Source organism: Erinaceus europaeus, chromosome 9 (assembly GCF_950295315.1).
Source record: "Erinaceus europaeus chromosome 9, mEriEur2.1, whole genome shotgun sequence".
NCBI classification, from domain to species: domain Eukaryota; kingdom Metazoa; phylum Chordata; class Mammalia; order Eulipotyphla; family Erinaceidae; genus Erinaceus; species Erinaceus europaeus.
Genome location: NC_080170.1, coordinates 82,851,450 through 82,871,148, shown reverse-complemented (window position 1 = coordinate 82,871,148; position 19,699 = coordinate 82,851,450). Strand labels below are relative to the sequence as shown.

The 19,699-nt window shown below is 44.0% G+C and overlaps 1 protein-coding gene and 1 pseudogene across 2 annotated transcripts in view; one reads left to right on the top strand and one right to left on the bottom strand.

The window, feature by feature from the left end:
• Positions 1-19,699, bottom strand: part of B4GALT4 (beta-1,4-galactosyltransferase 4) — a 101,605-nt gene that overhangs the window by 42,331 nt on the left and 39,575 nt on the right. Inside the window, exon 1 of one of the 2 annotated variants that reach the window (XM_060198315.1) lies at positions 864-980. The exons of the other annotated variant lie outside the window; for it this stretch is intronic. The gene's annotated coding sequence lies outside the window, so the exon portion shown is untranslated. Of the gene's footprint in view, positions 1-863; positions 981-19,699 lie in introns of those variants that run through there. 2 annotated transcript variants of the gene reach the window in all.
• LOC103121586 (tubulin alpha-1A chain-like) lies at positions 5,455-7,103 on the top strand (annotated as a pseudogene).

The window sequence follows — 19,699 nt, the reverse complement described above, 5'->3', positions numbered from 1 at the left end:
ACAAAAAAGTGAAAATGAGAAATTTTAAAAGCACAAAAGCAACCTTTTGGCAACTCTTAGATAATTACCTTCTTACCTGCTTTTCATCCCCAAATGGCTGAAGAAGTTTTCTTGTGCCCTGCCCCCCACACACAACACGTCCCCATGGCTCACCCACTAGGTGCCAGAACACTCTGCCCCCTGCTCGTGCCAACCCACTGTTGGTAGCTGCTGTGACTCTACCCACCCATAGGCCTTCTCTCACTCCCACCTCGCTCAGACTTTTCTGGCTTTCTCAAACCTAGAATGAGTCCTTGTCTCTTGGAAAACAGAACATCCAGACGTGGACAGACGCCAACCAACAGACACGGGGGTGTCAGACAGTCTGACCCTCATAGCAGGTGTCTCTCCAATACTTGAAAATCCAGGCGACTCTCATAACTCACTGACGCCTGCTGGCAAAGCTTCTCTGCAGAAACCCTGGGGAAAGGGACTCCTAGACGGAAGTGGTTTTTCAAGTCAAAGCGCGTGGAAAGGACCGAGATGATGGGGACCGGGGAAGGGGTTGACAATCCCGGTACCGAGATGCAGGTCCGCGGGGCTGACCCCCGACTTCTTCCTCGCCCCCCCCCCCACCCCCCCAGCTTGCAGCATCTCGCTGCCTCCCCTGCTAGGACCGCTGCAGGCGCGGTGCCCAACCTGAGCCGGCACCTCCCGCCAGGCTCGGCCTGCGCAGGCCCCCTCCCCAGCCCCACCGTTTGAGCGGAGGCAGCAAGGCCTCCGAGGCCGGCGCAGCCCCGGGAAGATGCCCGCGCAGCGCCGCCGCCTCCCTCCGCACCGGGAGAGGCGCCCTGGGCACCGCAGATCAAGGCGGACCTACTCACCCCAGGCACGGCCGCCGCTGGCACCACTAGCTACAAGCTGGCGCGGCGAGCAGCAGCCCAGGGGACCGCCCCCGCAGCCCCCGCAGCCCCCGCAGCCCCGGAGAAGGCTCCCAGCGCCGGCTCCGCCCCGCGACCGCCCCCCCAGAGCCGCTTGGGCGGTGTGCCCCGAGCGCATCCGCCAGTTTCTCCCCAGGCCTGGCGCTCCGCCCCGAGTGGGCCGACCCCTCCCGGGGGCGTGGGGAGGAGGAGCTCCTGGAAGAGGAAGGACGTGTGGGCGTCTGGACCTTTGAAAGGATGGCTCAGAACCTTGTGCCAAACAGCCGCTAGTGCTGGGCGTTTTCTTAATTTCATCCTCGGAAATACTCACTCCCCAAGCCTTAGGAAGGACACAGGAGCCTGCCCAGTCTGCGAAACAGGAACGTGAGGCTTCAGAGGTCAATAAACTTAATGCACCCTAATTCCTCGGGGCTATTGAGTATATTAAGTGAACGCGTTACTGGGCATCCTAATTCACCAGTATCACTACAGAAAACCAAGACAGAAACCAATTTATACAAAAAGTGTGTGTGAAAAAGCATGGTAGGGTCTGCTTAAGACAGGCAGGATAGCGGCCTACATTCTCCAAGACACCCACTCACGGAGAAATAACAGATTCTCCAAAAACATTCTACACCAAATGGAATAAAGCGTGGGAAGAACTATGGTGTGGCCATTGAGCTCTAAGTAGTAGATCTGGGGCCATGGGGACAAGGAAGTTTTCTGCTGGTACTGTGATGTGCGACAGAAACCTGAGCCAGCAGAATCAAACCAACAGGAGGAAGAGCACTAAATAGGTAGGAAGTCCTTATGTGCTAAGCAGTTGTAATAAAGATGGAGCACATCTTGCTATGAGTTGGACACTTTCAAAGCAAGCACCTATAATGCTGGGGCATTCACAATCGTTTGATGTACTAGAAACAGTTAAATGGGGGGGGGGGGAGGTGGGAAGAGTAGCACACTCAGCTGAGTGCATATGTTACAATGCACAAAGACCAGGGTTCAAAACCCCGGCACCCACTTGCAGAGAAGAAGCGAAGCAGTATTATATGTCTCTCTTCTGCTCCCTCTTCCTCTATATCCCCCCCTTCCCTCTCGTTTTCTGTCACTATCCAATAATGAATAAACAAACAGTTAAATGGTTAAATTCAAACAGGCCTTGGGAGGTAGACAGGCCCTCTCATTCTCAACTTCAGTACCATTAATGTGTTCTCTCCTCAAACGGGCTTTTCTGGGTATAGACTGGCCCTTTAATATCCTTGAAACTGGAGTCTGGCAGTAGTGCAGCGGGTTAAGCGCAGATGTCTTTGTACATAGACATTATGATATCTATCTCATTTATTTTAATGAAACTTGATTCACTTGGAATTTAATTTTGTTTGGTGAAATGTAGTGGTTTAGTTTCATTCTTCTACACATTTCAACCCAACTTTCCCAACATAATTTATTGAAGAGACTCTCCTTTCTCCACTTAATAGTTTAGGCCCCCTTGTCAAAAATTAGATGATCGGGAGTCAGGCAGTAGTGCAGCAGGTAAAGCGCAGGTGGCACAAAGCTCAAGGACCGGCATAAGGATCCTGGTTCGAGCCCCCAGCTCCCCACCTGCAGGGGAGTCTCTTCACAAGTGGTGAAGCAGGTCTGCAGGTGTCTATCTTTCTTTCCCTTCTCTGTCTTCCCCTCCTCTCTCCATTTCTCTCTGTCCTATCCAACAACAACAACAACAATAATAACTACAAAAATAAAACAACAAGGGCAACAAAAGGGAATTAATTAATTTAATTTAATTTAATTTAAAAGTAAAAAAATAGATGATGGTGGGTGGGGGGATTTATTTCTGGACTCTCAATTCTGTTCCACTGATCCTTCTCTCTACCATCACTAGTCACTTCCATCAGGAATACTATTATGGGCCTCTCCAGAACCTTGCCCTCATTGTAGAGCAGCAATAGTAGGGAATGCCCCACTCTTCTGAAATGAGTGCAGCCTAGAATGTTCTTATCTGTGACCATGGACTGCAAGCTCGGACTGACAGCAACTCAGAGGTCACACAGCCTCCTGTGCTAAATAGGAATATATATAGGCCCTTGCTCAAATTGATTGCGTAAACAGTCAATGGTATTTATATACATTCCTCATGTTTGGGAGCTACTCTCTGCCCTAACCCAACTTTCTAACCCTATTCTCAACTCATTGTCTTCACAGACAATGTTTTTAGTGCACATGCATGTTAGCTATAGGGTTCAGGCAAAAATTACTAAAATAATGGCCCTTTGGCACATACCTGAAATAGACTCCCTTTCTTCTTCCCACAAGAAAACCCCGAATTTCACCTGTTCTATTCCTACCTTTGGGTTCCTGTTTATTAAATAGTTTGTCCTGCTTTATATCTTACCTCCTTTCAGCCACCAAGTTGCAGACATCATCTTGACTTATCTGAGAGCATATAACCTCATCAGTATGTCCCAACGTCTCACCTCTCCAGAGCCCTATCCCACTAGAGGAAGACAGAAACAGGCTGGGGCTATGGATTGACCTGCCAATATCCATGACCACCAAAGAAGCAATTACAGAAGCCAGACCTTCCACCTTCTGCAACCTATAAAGAATTTTTGTTCATACTTCCATAGGGATAAAGAATAAGAAAATTTCCAATAGAGGGAGTGGGACATGAAAATTTGGTGGTGGGAACTGTATGGAATTGTACCCCTGTTATAGATAATTATTAAATCACTAGTTAAAAAAAGTAGTGGAGACCTAGACTAGAAATAGATCATCAGTACAAAAATCTAGATTCATACTCTGGCACTGCATGGAGCATTATGGACTGAATAGCATCAGGGGAAGTTCCACAGACAATGGAGAAGTGCTGCATTAGTTCTCCTCTCTTTGTCTTCTCTCTCATTCTCTATTGGAAGAGGAAATGAAAAAAAGAATAAAAATGTCAACCAGGGAGCAGTGGAATATTACATGCAAAACATAAAGGGAGTTGGGCGGTAGCGCAGCAAGGACCAGCACAAGGACTGGTGTAAGGATCCCAGGTTGAGCCCCCAGCACCCCACCTGCAGGGCAGTCACTTTGCAAATGAAGCAGGTCTGCAGGTTTCCATCTTTCTCTCCCCCTCTCTGTCTTCCCCTCCTCTCTCCATTTCTCTCTGTCCTATTCAACAACGACAACATCAAATAACAATAGTAACTACAACAATAAAAAAACAACAAGAGGAACAAAAGGGAATAAATAAATAAATATTTACTTATTAAAAATAAATGTTTATTTATTAAAAATAAGTAAATAAGATAAAATAGGCTCAGTAAATAAGTGAATCTCAATTTTGTTTTGTCTCCAGGGTTATTGCTGGGGCTTGGTGCCAGCACTATGAATGCACTGTCCCAGGCAGTTATTTCTTCCATTTTCTTAGATAGGACAGAGAGAAATTGAAATGGGAGAGGGATACAGATAGGGAGAGACACAGAGAGACACCTGCAAACCTGCTTCATCATTTGTAAAGCATCCTCCCTGAAGGTGGGGTGTTGGGAGCTTGAACCTGGATCTTTGAGTGTATTTTTGTGCTTAGTACTTGGTGTACTTAACTCAGTGTGCCACTGCTTGGCCACCTCAAAGTAAAACTTTTAAAATAAGTAAGAGTAAATAGTATAAACAACCTTATTAAGGGAAAGATATGGTTAGACTGAATTATAACAATAAGCAAAACTCAACTATATGTTGTCACAAAAAAAATTAACCATGAAAGAGGGCTAGAAGATAGATCAGCAGGTAAGCTCAAGTCTTACAAACCTGGAACTTCAGGCTGAGCCCCAGTATCACTTATGCCAGAGCTGGGAAGCGCTCTGGTCTCTCTCTTACAAATTTTTTTAAATCCTTTATACATATAAATATGGTGGTCAAGGAGGTGGCACAGTGGATAAAGCACTGGACTCTCAAGCATGAGGTCCTGAGTTCAATGCCCAGCAGCAAGTATACCAGAACAATGTCTGGTTCTTTCTCTCTCTTCTCCTATCTTTCTCATTCATAAATAAATAAATTAGAAAAACTAGATTAAAAAACTTTTAACCACCTGGTTGAGCTCACATGTAACAGTGTGCACAGATCCAGGTTTGAGCCTCTGGTCCACATTTGCAGGGGGGGAGCTTCACGAGTAGTGAAGCCGTGCTGCAGGTGTCTCTCTGTCTCTCTCCCTCTATTGCCCCTTTCCCTCTCAACTTCTGGCTATCTCTATCCAATAAATAAATAAATATAACTTTAAAACAAATTAAAAACTAAGGAGTTGGGCAGTAGTGCAGCGGGTTAAGCACAGGTGGCGCAAAGTGCAAAGACCAGAAAAAGGATCCCGGTTCGAGCCCCCGACTTCCCACCTGCAGGGGAGTTACTTCATAAGTAGTGAAGCAGGTCTGCAGGTGTCTGTCTTTCTTGCCCCCTCTTTGTCTTCCCCTCCTCTCGCCATTTCTCTCTATCCTATCCAACAAAGACGACATCAATAACAACAACAAGGGCAACAAAAGGGAATAAATAGGTATTAAAAACTTTAAAAATGACATCGACCGCCTAAGAGTCGCGCTGTAAGAGGCTACCACCTCTCCTCCTCCTCTCGGCCATTTGCTCGGCAGCCGCAAAGCAGCAACCATGCGTGAGTGCATCTCCATCCACCTTGGCCAGGCTGGTGTCCAGGTCGGCAATGCCTGCTGGGAGCTCTACTGCCTGGAACACGGCATCCAGCCTGATGGCCAGATGCCCAGTGACAAGACCATTGGGGGAGGAGATGACTCCTTCAACACCTTCTTCAGTGAGACGGGTGCTGGCAAGCATGTGCCCAGGGCAGTGTTTGTAGACCTGGAACCCACAGTCATCAATGAAGTTCTCACTGGCACCTACCACCAGCTCTTCCACCCTGAGCAGCTCATCACAGGCAAGGAAGATGCTGCCAATAACTATGCCCGTGGCCACTACACCATTGGCAAGGAGATTATTGACCTCGTCTTGGACTGAATCTGGAAGCAGGCCGACCAGTGCACAGGGCTTCAGGGCTTCCTGGTTTTCCACAGCTTTGGTGGGGGAACCGGTTCTGGGTTCACCTCTCTGCTGATGGAGCGGCTCTCTGTGGACTACGGCAAGAAGTCCAAGCTCGAGTTCTCCTTCTACCCAGCCCCCCAGGTCTCCACAGCTGTAGTGGAGCCCTACAACTCCATCCTCACCACCCTGGAGCACTCTGACTGTGCCTTCATGGTAGACAATGAGGCCATCTATGACATCTGTCGTAGAAACCTTGATATTGAGCGCCCAACCTACACTAACTTGAATAGGTTGATAGGTCAGATTGTGTCCTCCATCACTCCATCATCCTCAGGTTTGATGGAGCCCTGAATGTTGACCTGACAGAATTCCAGACCAACCTGGTGCCCTACCCCCGCATCCACTTCCCTCTGGCCACCTACGCCCCTGTCATCTCTGCTGAGAAAGCCTACCATGAACAGCTTTCTGTTGCAGAGATCACCAATGCGTGCTTTGAGCCAGCCAACCAGATGATGAAGTGTGACCCTCGCCACGGTAAATACATGGCCTGCTGCCTGTTGTACCGTGGTGACGTGGTCCCCAAAGATGTCAATGCTGCCATTGCCACCATCAAGACCAAACGTATCATCCAGTTTGTGGACTGGTGCCCCACTGGCTTCAAAGTTGGCATTAATTACCAGCCTCCCACTGTGGTCCCTGGTGGAGACCTGGCTGAGGTCCAGCGGGCTGTGTGCATGCTGTGCAACACCACGGCCATCGCTGAGGCCTGGGCCCGGCTGGACCACAAGTTTGACCTGATGTACGCCAAGCGTGCCTTTGTTCATTGGTATGTGGGTGAGGGCATGGAGAAGGGAGAGTTTTCTGAGGCCCGTGAGGACATGGCTGCCCTGGAGAAGGATTATGAGGAGGTGGGTGTGGATTCTGTTGAAGGAGAGGGTGAGGAGGAAGGAGAGGAATACTAAATGTAAAATGTCACAAAGGTGCTGCTTTTACAGGGAAGCGTATTCTGTTCTAAACATTGAGAAGTTATGATCTGGTCAGTTAATTTGTCTGTAGCAGTGTATGCACTCATATGCAATTACTGCCTTTCAAACACGACACTCTGTCACAGACCAAGCTTCCCTTTCTGTGACGGGCTTTAATAAAGTATTCCCTGTCTTACATGAAAAAAAAAAAAAACTTTAAAAATACATATACATATGACTAATATAAAAGTTTACAAAATGAAAAGATAGATTGAATGTACTATGTATAGACTGTTAAGCTACTTAAACTAGTTTAAGCAGTTTAAACTAGTAAAATAAATCGAAATTAAGGTAGACGGAGACAGAATAATGATTGTGTAAAAGATTTATGCCTTGGAGGGCCACGCAGTAGCGCAGTGGGTTAAGCACACATAGCACAAAGTGCAAGGACTGGCATAAGAATCCTGATTCAAGTCCCTAGCTCCCCACCTGCAAGGGGGTCACTTCACAAGCAGTGAAGCAGGTCTGCAGGTGTCTATCTTTCTCTCCCCTTCTCTGTTGTCCCCTCCTGTCTCTGACTTCTCTCTGTCCTATCCAACAACAATGACATCATAACAACAACAATAATAATAACCACAACAATGATAAAACTACAAGGGAAACAAAAGGCAGGGAATATCCTCCAGAAGCAATGGATTCATAATGCAGGCACCGACCCCCAACAATAACCCTGGAGGCAAAAAAAAGATAGGATTTTTGATACATCCCTGTGGGCGCTCAATATCAAGGTTTCTACGACAGATGTCATAGATGGCCTCATTGTCTACCATGAAGGCACAGTCAGAGTGCTCCAGGGTGGTGTGGGTGGTGAGGATGGAGTTCTTTCATCTTGTCCTGCTCCTTTCGAATGAAAATGTAACCAAGATGTAACCTGTTGAAAAACACTATTTAAACCTGTGCTATTCCTTTGTTCAGGGCAGAGAAACTTTCTGAAGAGATTCGGTTCTCCTGTCTACTAGTGTATAAAAACCCCTCTCTTGGAGTGGGAGCCAAGATGGTGACTTGGAGGCAGCTGCTCCAACAAGCATCGGCTTGTGACCTAGGATTCGCTGGATAGGGTAGGATACTGGGCTGTCAGCAGGAGGGTGAATAAGGGGTCCTAAGTGTGACACCAAGGAGGGGTCCTATAGCTCACTCTTGGGTTAGAAAGCGGAGGCTAGGAGGAAAAAGAAAGGAAACCTTTTGATTATTTCAGATGCTCACCCCTCCCCCTCCAGAACCAGACCCCAGGGGCTAGACAGTTGCTCCTAGCAAGCTTCTCACTGAGCAATGTTCTTTACCAAGATTCCTGGCTCACCAAGGGGTGTCATTCTAATCCATTTGCTTTTTGATTTCCTTCTCTTTGTTTTCTAAGTGGCTGGAGCTCTATTTGAGTAACAAAATATCTGACCAATCAGAGCCTCACCCCTACCTGGGAAAGACTACCTGGAGGGGTTTTTTTGTTTGTTTTGTTTTTTTTGGATACTTCTTACAATTGGATGTCTTTGCTCAGGGTGCCTCAGCCAAGCAGGAGCTGTCCAAGCTGCAGACTGACTGTTAGGGTTTTTTACTCTATTCTATTTTATTATTACTATTGTATTTATGCATGTACCTTCCCCCCCCTCCTTCTTCAGGTTGACCAAAATTAACTGTTACTGTTTTTTTCCATTGCTAGGTAACTGGGTGTCCTATCCATTGTGAGAGGAACTTGTTTTACTCTACCTCTTCCCTCCACTCTCCCCTTTTTTCCCTCTTCCTAGCTAATTCAAAAAAAAATTCTTTCCCTTCACTGCTCTCTTTTTTCTTGTTCTTGTCTTCTTTTCTTCCTTCCTCCTTCTTCTGCTTTCTGAATTCACTGATACTCGTTTGTGAATTATTTTGGGGAAGAAATCTGACTCAGAGTAGACTCTCCATGTTTGTCTCTCTTCTCTGCTTCCCTTTCCCTTCTTGCTATCCCTAGAATATTCAGTAGACAGTAGATTTGCATAATTGTGTATTCTTGCTTTCCCTTTCTCATTCTTTTTCTTTTGGATTTGCTTGCTATTTTTTCTTGGACTGGAGGTGTTTGGCTAACTGGTATTGGTTAAACTGCATCAATCCTTGCTTCAGTTACTATTGTTGAAACTTCTGAGGTTGGTGATTTCATTTGTCATAAAGTTATTTAATATAGCATGGCTTGGGGGCAGAGCCAAGATGGTGACTTAGAGGCAGCTGCTGGTGTGAGCTCTGACAACAACTGTTGGAAAGGGTAGGATACCTGGCCATCAGCAGGTTGGTGAATAAAGGGTCCTAAGTGTGACACCAAGGAGGTGACTATAGCTCAGTTTGGGTTAGAAAACAGAGAAAAAAGAAAGGAAATTTTTTTTATTATTTCTGAAGCACATCCCTCTCCCCCACCCTATAATCAGAGCATGGGGACTGGAAAGCTACTACTAGCAGGATTCTCGCTGAGCTTTTTTATTTACCAAGATTCCTGGCACAAGATTCCAATCCTTTACCTTTCTGATTCCCTTTGCTCTTTCTGTTTCATTCTAAGTGGCTCAAGCTTAACTGGAGTAACAAAATATCTGGCCAATCAGACCCTCATCCCACCTGGAAAGACTACCTGGAGGTTGTCTGGGTTTTTTTTTTTATTTGTTTTGTTTTGTTTTAACATTTATCTGTCTTCACTCTGGCTGCCTGAGCTAATCAAGAAAGCCCAATTGGGCACAGCCCTGAAGGCCAATCTTTGAGGGAGGGTGCTTCTCATGTACAGGAGATTGTGCTGGAAAATGTACAGGTTGACTGTAAACCCATCGATTTGATTTGGGTCCCATATTCAGCTTAAGAGCCTATGTAACCTCTGCATCCCTCTAGATCTGAGCTCACATTCTGTGGTCATGAGTAGGAATGTTCCAAGCTGCTCCAATTTCAGGAACCATCTTCCTCAGGTGGTAAACAGGGTATGTTATACAGCCTCCCCTTGGAGGATGGAACATTCTCTACTGTTGTTGATCCACACTGAGGGCAAGGTCCTATGGGAGACCACAAAGGGGTCCATTGTGTTGTTCCTGATGGAGATGACCAGTTACAGTGGAGAGAGGGATCTATTCAAGGTCTAGGCCCATACAACTTTCCCATATTTGGGAGCTACTCTCTTCCCAGGTCCAGCTTTCTATCCCTTTTTCTAGCCATTACATCATCTCCCCAGACTTGGGCCCACCTGCATATCAGATTTCAGGGTCAGGGAAAAAAAAAAAAACTAGTATAGTCATGGGCCCTTTGGAATATAACTAAAATAGGCCTACTAGCTATCTTCAAAACGAAGACCCCAAATCTTCATCTGCAATATTCCAGCCTTTAGGTTCATGATAAGTCAACAGTTGGTTTGGCTTTAAAAGTTAACTTTTTTTTCAGCCACAAGGTTCCAAGTGCTACCATGATACCAACCAGAGCTCTCTGGGCAGATAACCCCACCAATATGTCCTGGAGCTTCACCTTCCCAGATCCTTGCCCCACTAGGGAAAGAGACAGACAGGCTGGGATTATGGATTCCACCTGCCAATGCCCATGTTCAGCGGAGAAGCAATTATAGAGGCCAGACTTTATATCAATAGTAATACAATAATAGTGGGAGACTTTAATACCCCACTCTCACACTTAGACAGATCAACAAAGCATAGAATCAACAAAGATACAAGAGAATTAAATGAAGAGATTGACAGACTAGACCTCTTGGACATTTTCAGAGTCCTTCACCCCAAAAAACTGGAATACACCTTCTTTTCAAATCCACATAACACATACTCAAGGATAGACCACATGTTAGGGCACAAAGACAGCATCAATAAAGTCAAGAGCATCGAAATCATCCCAAGTATCTTCTCAGACCACAGTGGAGTAAAACTAACATTTAACAACAAACAGAAAATTATTAAAAGTCACAGAATTTGGAAACTAAACAACAAACTCCTTAAGAACCACTGGGTCAGAGAGTCACTCAAGCAGGAAATTCAAATGTTCCTGGAAACAAATGAAAATGACACAACCTATCAAAATACTTGGGACACAGCTAAAGCAGTATTGAGAAGGAAACTTATAGCCATACAATCACATATTAAACAACAAGAAAAAGCTCAAATGTTGGTTCTTTGAAAGATTAAACAAAATTGACAAACCCCTAGCCAGACTCACCAAACAAAAAAGAGAGAAGACTCAAATTAATAGAATTGTAAACGTTGGAGGAGATATCACAACTGACGCCACAGAAATCCAGAAAATCGGGGAGTCGGGCTGTAGCGCAGTGGGTTAAGCGCAGGTGGCACAAAGCACAAGGATCTGCATAAGGATCCCGGTATGAACCCCGGCTCCCCACCTGCAGGAGAGTCACTTCACAAGTGGTGAAGCAGGTCTGCAGGTGTCTATCTTTCTCTCCTCTCTGTCTTCCCCTCCTCTCTCCATTTCTCTCTGTCCTATCCAACAACAACGACAACAATAATAACTACAACAATAAAACAACAAGGGCAACAAAAGGGAATAAATAAATAAAAATAAATATTATAAAAAATCATTAAATTGTTTAAAAAAAAAAAAGAAATCCAGAAAATCAGGTGAAACTTCTATGAAGAACTATATGCCACCAAGCTAGAGAATCTGGAAGAAATGGAACAATTCCTAGAAACATATGCCCTTCCAAAACTAAACCAAGAAGAACTACAAAACCTAAATGCACCAATCACAGACAAAGAAATTGAAACCATTATTAAGAATCTACCCAACAATAAAAGTCCTGGACCAGATGGCTTCACAAACGAATTCTACAAAACTTTCAGGAAACAGTTAGTAGCCATACTTCTTAAGCTTTTCCATAAGATTGAAGAAACAGGAATACTCCCTTCTACCTTCTATGAAGCCAACATCACCCTGATACCAAAAGCTGATAGGGACAGAACAAAAAAGGAAAACTACAGACCAATATCTCTGATGAACACAGATGCCAAAATATTAAATAGGATCTTGGCCAACCAGATACAGCAGTACATCAAAAAGATTGTTCATCACGACCAAGTGGGATTCATCCCAGGAATGCAAGGCTGGTTCAACATCTGTAAGTCAATCAATGTCATTCACCACATCAATAAAAGCAAAGCCAAAAACCACATGATTATCTCAATAGATGCAGAGAAAGCCTTTGACAAATCCAACACCCATTCATGCTCAAAACTCTACAAATATTGGGAATAGATGGGAAATTCCTCAAGATAGTGGAATCTATATATAGCAAACCTACAGCCAACATCATACTCAATGGACAGAAACTGAAAGCATTCCCCCCCTCAGATCGGGGACTAGACAGGGCTGTCCACTGTCACCGTTACTCTTCAACATAGTATTGGAAGTTCTTGCCATAGCAATCAGGCAAGAGAAAGAAATCAAAGGAATACAGATTGGAAGGGAAGAAGTCAAGCTCTCACTATTTGCAGATGATATAATAGTATACATAGAAAAATCTAAAGAATCCAGCAGAAAACTACTTTAAGTTATTAGGCAATATAGCAAGGTGTCAGGCTACAAAATCAATGTACAAAAATCAGTGACATTTCTTTATGCAAAGACTAAATCTGAAGAAGAAGACATCCAGAAAGCACTCCCATTTACTGTTTCAGCAAAATCAATAAAATACCTAGGAATAAAGTTGACCAAAGAAGTGAAGGACTTGTATAGTGAAAACTATGAATCGCTACTCAAGGAAATAAACTGATACCAAGAAATGGAAAGACATCCCATGCTCATGGATTGGAAGTATAAATATCATCAAAATGAATATTCTCCCCAGAGCCATATACAAACTTAATGCAATACCCATCAAAGTTCCACCAAGCTTCTTTAAGAAAATAGAACAAACACTACAATTATTTATAAGGAACCTGAAAACAACTAGGATTGCCAAAACCATCTTTAGGAAAAGAAACAGAAATGGAGGCATCACACTCCCAGACCTTAAACTATATTATAAATCCATCATCATCAAAACAGCATGGTACTGGAACAAAAATAGGCACACAGACCAGTGGAACAGAATTGAAAGCCCAGAAGTAAATCCCAACACCTACGGACATCTAATCTTTGATAAGGGGGCCCAAAGCATTAAATGGAAGAAGGAGGCTCTCTTCAATAAATGGTGCTGGGAAAACTGGGTTATAACATGCAGAAGAATGAAATTGAACCACTTTATCTCACCAGAAACAAAAATCAACTCCAAATGGATCAAAGACCTGGATGTGAGACCAGAAACAATCAAATACTTAGAGGAAAACATTGGTAAAACACTTTCCCACCTATACCTCAAGGTAATCTTTGATGAATCAAACACAATTGCAAGAAAGACTAAAGCAGAAACAAACCAATGGGACTACATCAAATTGAAAAGCTTCTGCACATCCAAAGAAACTACTAAACAAACAACGAGACCCCTCACAGAATGGGAGAAGATCTTCACATGCCATACATCAGACAAGAAACTAATCACCAAAATATATAAAGAGCTCAGCAAACTTAGCACCAAAAAAGCAAATGACCCCATCCAAAAATGGGCAGAGGATATGAACAAAACATTCACCTCAGAGGCGATCCAAAAGGCTAACAAACATATGAAAAACTGCTCTAGGTCACTGATTGTCAGAGAAATGCAAATTAAGACAACACTGAGATACCACCTCACTCTTGTAAGAATGGCATACATCAAAAAGGACAGCAGCAACAAATGCTGGAGAGGTTGTGGGGTCAGAGGAACCCTTTTACATTGCTGGTGGGAATGTAAATAGGTCCAGCCTCTGTGGAGAGCAGTCTGAAAAACTCTCACAAGGCTAGACATGTAATTCCTCTCCTGGGGTTATACCCCAAGGACTCCATAACACCCAACCAAAAAGAGGTATGTACTCCTATGTTCATAGCAGCACAATTCATAATAGCTAAAACCTGGAAGCAACCCAGGTGCCCAACAACAGATGAGTGGCTGAAAAAGCTGTGCTATATATACACAATGGAATACTATACAGCTATCAAGAACAATGAACCCACCTTCTCTGACCCATCTTGGACAGAGCTAGAAGGAATTATGTTAAGTGAGCTAAGTCAGAAAGATAAAGATGAGTATGGGATGATCCCACTCATCAACAGAAGTTGAGAAAGAAGATCTGAAAGGGAAACTAAAATCAGGATCTGACTAAATTGAAAGTAGGGCACCAAAGTAAAAACCCTATGGTGAGGGGTAGACATGCGGATTCCTGGGCCGGTGGGGGTGGGTGTGGGTGGTAGGGATGGGACACAGTCTTTTGGTGGTGGGAATGGTGTTTATGTATACTCCTAGTAAAGTGTAGTCATATAAATCACTAGTTAATTAATATGAGAGGGGGAAATTAATTGTATGTCTTGAAGTTTTTAAAACACAGACTGAGTCTTCTTAATATATAGGCTGTGTATTTGATATGCGGACTCTCTCAAAAGCCTAGACCAAGTAAATCAGAGGCAACTGGTGGCACAGCTATTTACAAGATACTGGGTACTATACAGCAAACCCTAACAAAATGACTTTTCAAAGTTAACCCAATTACCAAGTAATGTGATGATAACATTAACTATCCATTGTCTTTTTGAACCCTAAGACAGCAAGAACCTCACATCTCCACTATAGAGCCTATATTTCTCCCAGTCCTGGAACCTTAGGATAGGGCCCACTTTCCCGCATGCCTCTCCCAATCCATATCAAATAATATTGCATCTGCCAATAGCAACCTAATCAACGCAACGATTGCCACCTCAACATGCTTCAGCTCAGGCTGTGTCCAGAGACTTCAGGTGTGGAATGACAACCCTTCAGCTTCATTACTCGGGTGAGACCTTTCCTTTCATAACATTCTCTAATTCCATTCCAGGTGGATCACTTTCTAACAAAGTCCCAAAACCTAGATATACACCAGGTTCTGTGAGAGAGAGTATATGTTCACATGTACCCATAAACAAGTGCAAAATATATACCTGAAAGCAGAAGTACACTAGAGTTTGCAGTGAGTACCACCCCCAACACTTCCTCTCCACTATTCCAACCTTTGGGTCCATGATTACTCAACACTTTGTTTGGCTTTGTATGTTAACTCTTTTTTTACCCACCAGGTTCCAGATGCCATCAGGATTCGGCCAGGCTTCCCTGGACTGAAGACCCCATCAATGTGTCCTGGAGCTCCACTTCCCCAGAGACCCACCCTACTAGGGAAAGAGAGAGGCAGACTGGGAGTATGGACCGACCAGTCAACGCCCGTGTTCAACGGGGAAGCAATTACAGAAGCCAAACCTTCCACCTTCTGCAACCCACAACAACCCTGGGTCCATGCTCCCAAGGGATAGAGAATGGGAAAGCTATCAGGGGAGGGGATGGGATATGGAGATTGGGTGGTGGGAATTGTGTGGAGTTGTACCCTTTCTACCCTATGGTTTTGTTAATTTATCATTTATTAAATAAAAAATAAATAAATAAAAAGAAGCCAGACCTTCCACCTTCTGTATGCCACCTTCTGTATTCCACCTTCTGTATGACCCTGGGTCCATACTACCAGAGGGTTAAAGAATAGGAAAGCTACCGAGAGGGGAGGGGATACGGAGTTCTGGTTGTGGGAATTGTGTGGAGTTGTATCCCTCTTATCCTATGGTTTTGTCAGTGTTTCCTTTTTATAAATAAATTTTTAAAAAGATAGAAACTAAATAGCATGCTGTTATATAAAGATCACCACCACCACCCAGACATGTCAGGAATCAAATTATACAAACTGTGACACATCTCGAAAATAAACTCATTCTAAGTTATAAAAAAAAAAAAAAAAGAAAGAGAGAGAGAAAAAAGAAAAGAAAGGAAAAAAGAAAACGGTGAAGTTCTGCTTGCTGGATTTGGTCGTATATGTCATGCCATTGGTGACATTCCTAGAGTCCGCTTTAAGGTTGTCAAAGTGGCCAATGTATCTCTGATGGCTTTATACAAAACCAAGAAGAAAAGGCTAAGATCCTAAGTTTGAAGCTGAAAGTTCAGTGGTAATAAATTTTCATACCAGAAAAAAAAATCAATTCATCCTGAGGAGATAACAATTATAAGTATTTTAAAATCCAGTCACACTGTTTCAAAATAACATTTAAAAAATACTGATAAGACAATTCAAAAAATAGAGAAAATCCAATTGATTAAGTACTTCCATTGCCAAAAGAAGTATAAAAGAATCAGTAAGAATATAGGTTTAAACAACACTACTAACTACTTTATCTGACTAATATTTATAGGCCACTTTATCAAACATTAACATAATATCATTTGCCTCAAGTGGAAAGAGTAGTATTCTGTATCATAAACCAAGACTCGGGAGTCCAGCGGTAGCACAGCGGGTTTAGCGCGCGTGGTGCAAAGGGCAAGGACCAGCACAAGGATCCCGGTTCCAGCCCCCAGATCCCCACCTACCGGCAAGTCGCTTCACAGGAGGTGAAGCAGTTCTGCAGAATGGAGAAAATGCAGATCAAAACAAAGTAATTGAAACAGGAAATATGAAAAAAATCAATTTTTTAATTTATTTTAAAAAGGAGACATTAATAAAACCATAGGATAAGAGGGGTACAACTCCACACAATTCCCACCACTAGATCTCCATATCCCATCCCATCCCCTGATAGCTATCCTATTCTTTATGCCTCTGGGAGTATGGACCCAAGGTTATTGTGGGATGTAGAAGGTGGAAGGTCTGACTTCTGTAATTGCTTCCCCGCTGACATGGGCATTGACTGGTTGACCCATACTCCCAGCCTGCCTCTCTCTTTCCCTAGTATGGTGTGGCTCTGGGGAAGTGAAGGTCCAGGACACATTGGTGGGGTCCTCTGTCCAGGGAAGTCTTGGTCGGCATCATGCTGGCATCTGGAACCTAGTGGCTAAAGAGAGAATTAACCCAAAACTAACCTTATCAAAGCAAGAACTGCAAAAGCTGAATAAGGGCAAGAGACCGGTATACTTTAACCATGACTCTTCAGTCACTATCAGGCCACCCCATCAGCTGGGGCCCTAATCGGGAAGTCCTGAAACTCCCAAACAGACTTGATTGGCCTAGAACTCAAATCCCTCTCTCCATTGTTACCAGTCATTTCTATGAAGAACAACAAAATAGACCCCTTTATGAGCCCCCATAGGACCTTGTGCTCAACCCAGATCAACAATGGTAGAGAATGTTCCACCCTCCGAAGGGAGGATAGATAACATACTCTATGCTACACCTGAGGAAGATGGGTCGATACTGGGGCAGCATGGAATGTTCCTACTCATGACCACAGAATGTGAGCTCAGATCTAGAGGAAAGCAGAGGTCCAGGACACATTGGTGGGGTCGTCTGTCCAGGGAAGTCTGGCTGGCATTATGCTGGCATCTGGAAACTGGTGGCTGAAAAGAGAGTTAACATACAAAGCCAAACAAATTGTTGAACAATTATGGACCTAAAGGCTGGAATAGTGCAGATGAAGTGTTGGGGGGTACTCACTGTAGACTATTGTGTACTTTTGCTTTCAGGTATATATTTTGCCCTAGTTTATGGATACGTGTGAAGATATGCTCTATCTCAGGGGACCTGGTCTATATCTAGGTTTGGGGACTTTGTTAGGAAGTGAACCACCTGGAATGGAATTAGAGAATACTATGAAAGGAAAGGTATCACCCAAGTAATGAAGCTGAAGTGTTGACATTCCATGCCTGAAGTCTCTGGACACAGTCTGAAGTGAAGCATGCTGGGGTGGCAATCGTTGTGTTGATTAGGTTGTGATCGGCAGTTGCAATATTATTTGGTATGAATTGAGAGAAGCATGCAGGAAAGTGTGCCCCACCCTAAGGTTCCAGGACTGGGGGAAATATAGGCTCTATAGTGGAAATATGAGGTTCCTGCTGTCTTAGGGCTCAAGAAGACAATAGATAGTTATTGTTATAATCACATTATTGGGTAATTGGGTTAACTTTGAAAAATCTCTTTGTTAGGATTTGCTGTGTAATACCCGGTATCACCATAATTTATGTCCATTGACATTATTTGCACATAGCTGTGCCACCGAGTGCTTCGGTTCTCCCTGGTCTAGGTTTTTGAGAGAGTCAATCTATGAAAGACTCAGCCTATGTTTTAAAAAGATTCAGTCTGTGCTTTAAATAAAGTTTGAGACATACAATCAATTTTCCCTCTCATATTAATTAAATAGTGATTTATATGACTACAAATTAATAGGAGTGTACATAAACACCATTCCTGCCACCAAAACACTATGTCCCATCCCACCTACCCCCCCACCTCCAACCCTCCACCACCCCAGGAAGCCAAATATCCACTCTCACCCTCCCCAAGGCTTTTACTTTGGTGCCCTACTAAAATAGGAAAATTTTTCTCTCATAAAGTATGATGAATAGTCTTTGAGATAAGGTGTGTGTGTGTGTGTGTGTGTGTGTGTGTGTGTGTGTGTGTGTGCGCCTCCAGGGTTATTTCTGGTTTTGGGTGCTTGCCCTATGAATCCACTGCTCTTGGAGACTACTTTTTCCCTTTTGTTTCCCTTGTTGTTTATCATTATTATTATTATTGCTGTCATTGTTGGGTAGGACAGAGATAAATCGATAGAGGAGGGGAAGAGAGATAGGGGGTGAGAATGATAGACAACTGCAGACCTGCTTCACCGTTTGTGAAGTGACCGCCCCCCCCCAAGGTGGAGAGCTGGGGGGCTCAAACCCGGATTCTTACACTGGTCCTTGTGCTTTGCACCATGTGCACTTAACCTTCTGTGCTACTGCCCCACCTCCATAAATTGCTTTTTTTTTTCATTTCTTTATTGGGTCATTAATGTTTTACAGTCGACAGTAAATACAATAGTTTGTACATGCATAACATTTCTCAGCTTTCTACACAACAACACAACCCCTAGTAGGTCCTCTGTCATCCTGTTCTAGGACCTGAACTCTCCCACCCCAGAGTCTTTTGCTTTGGTGCAATACACCAACTCCAGTCCAAGTTTTCCTTTGTTGGGAAATTGTGAGGATGTGGTTGAGCTTGGCAGGGCTCTCAAAGCACCCTGCATTCCTGATAATATGGCCTATCTATATAATCATTGTTTTGCCTGAAAGATCCCCACCCATTCCATTCCTTGATTTATCTTCTTTGTACCCTCCCTGCCTGCAGGGTAGTATTAATCTTACCAGTTAAAACCCTCGCAACAGTTGCTAAGGAAATTTCTACCTTCCCAGCCCCCTTTTGCCTTTCTCTGCCCCTTTCCTAGCGATTTCCATTTCCGACTTGCCACTTCTGGGTCTGCCCTTTAAAAGCCTTGGCTCTCTGATCAATAAAGATTTGCATTGACTCACCACCATATGTTTGGTTCCTGAGTCATCTCCCTTGCATAGCTGAGTGAGCAGCAGCCCAGGCTGTCTCTGGTCGAGTTCTCTCCAACCCAGAGAGTAAATACCTGGGAAGAGGCATCCCCACACTAGCCCGGCATCTGGTGCCCAAACATGGGGCTAGTAAGTACAGAGCCGCTTGGATCTCTGCAGGCTCACATTTTCGAAGGCACTGTGGTTCTTTTTCTCCCTCTTCCTATTTTCCTGAGACCCCTCTATCATGAGCAACCTTCCTGCTTATCAAGAGGATCCCCAAATCCTCTACTTCTTTTCTGCTAGACGGGTTCTCTGTCTCTGGGACATTTTGCTCTGGGCCACACCTTGGTTCCTCTTGACCATGATCGCAGCTT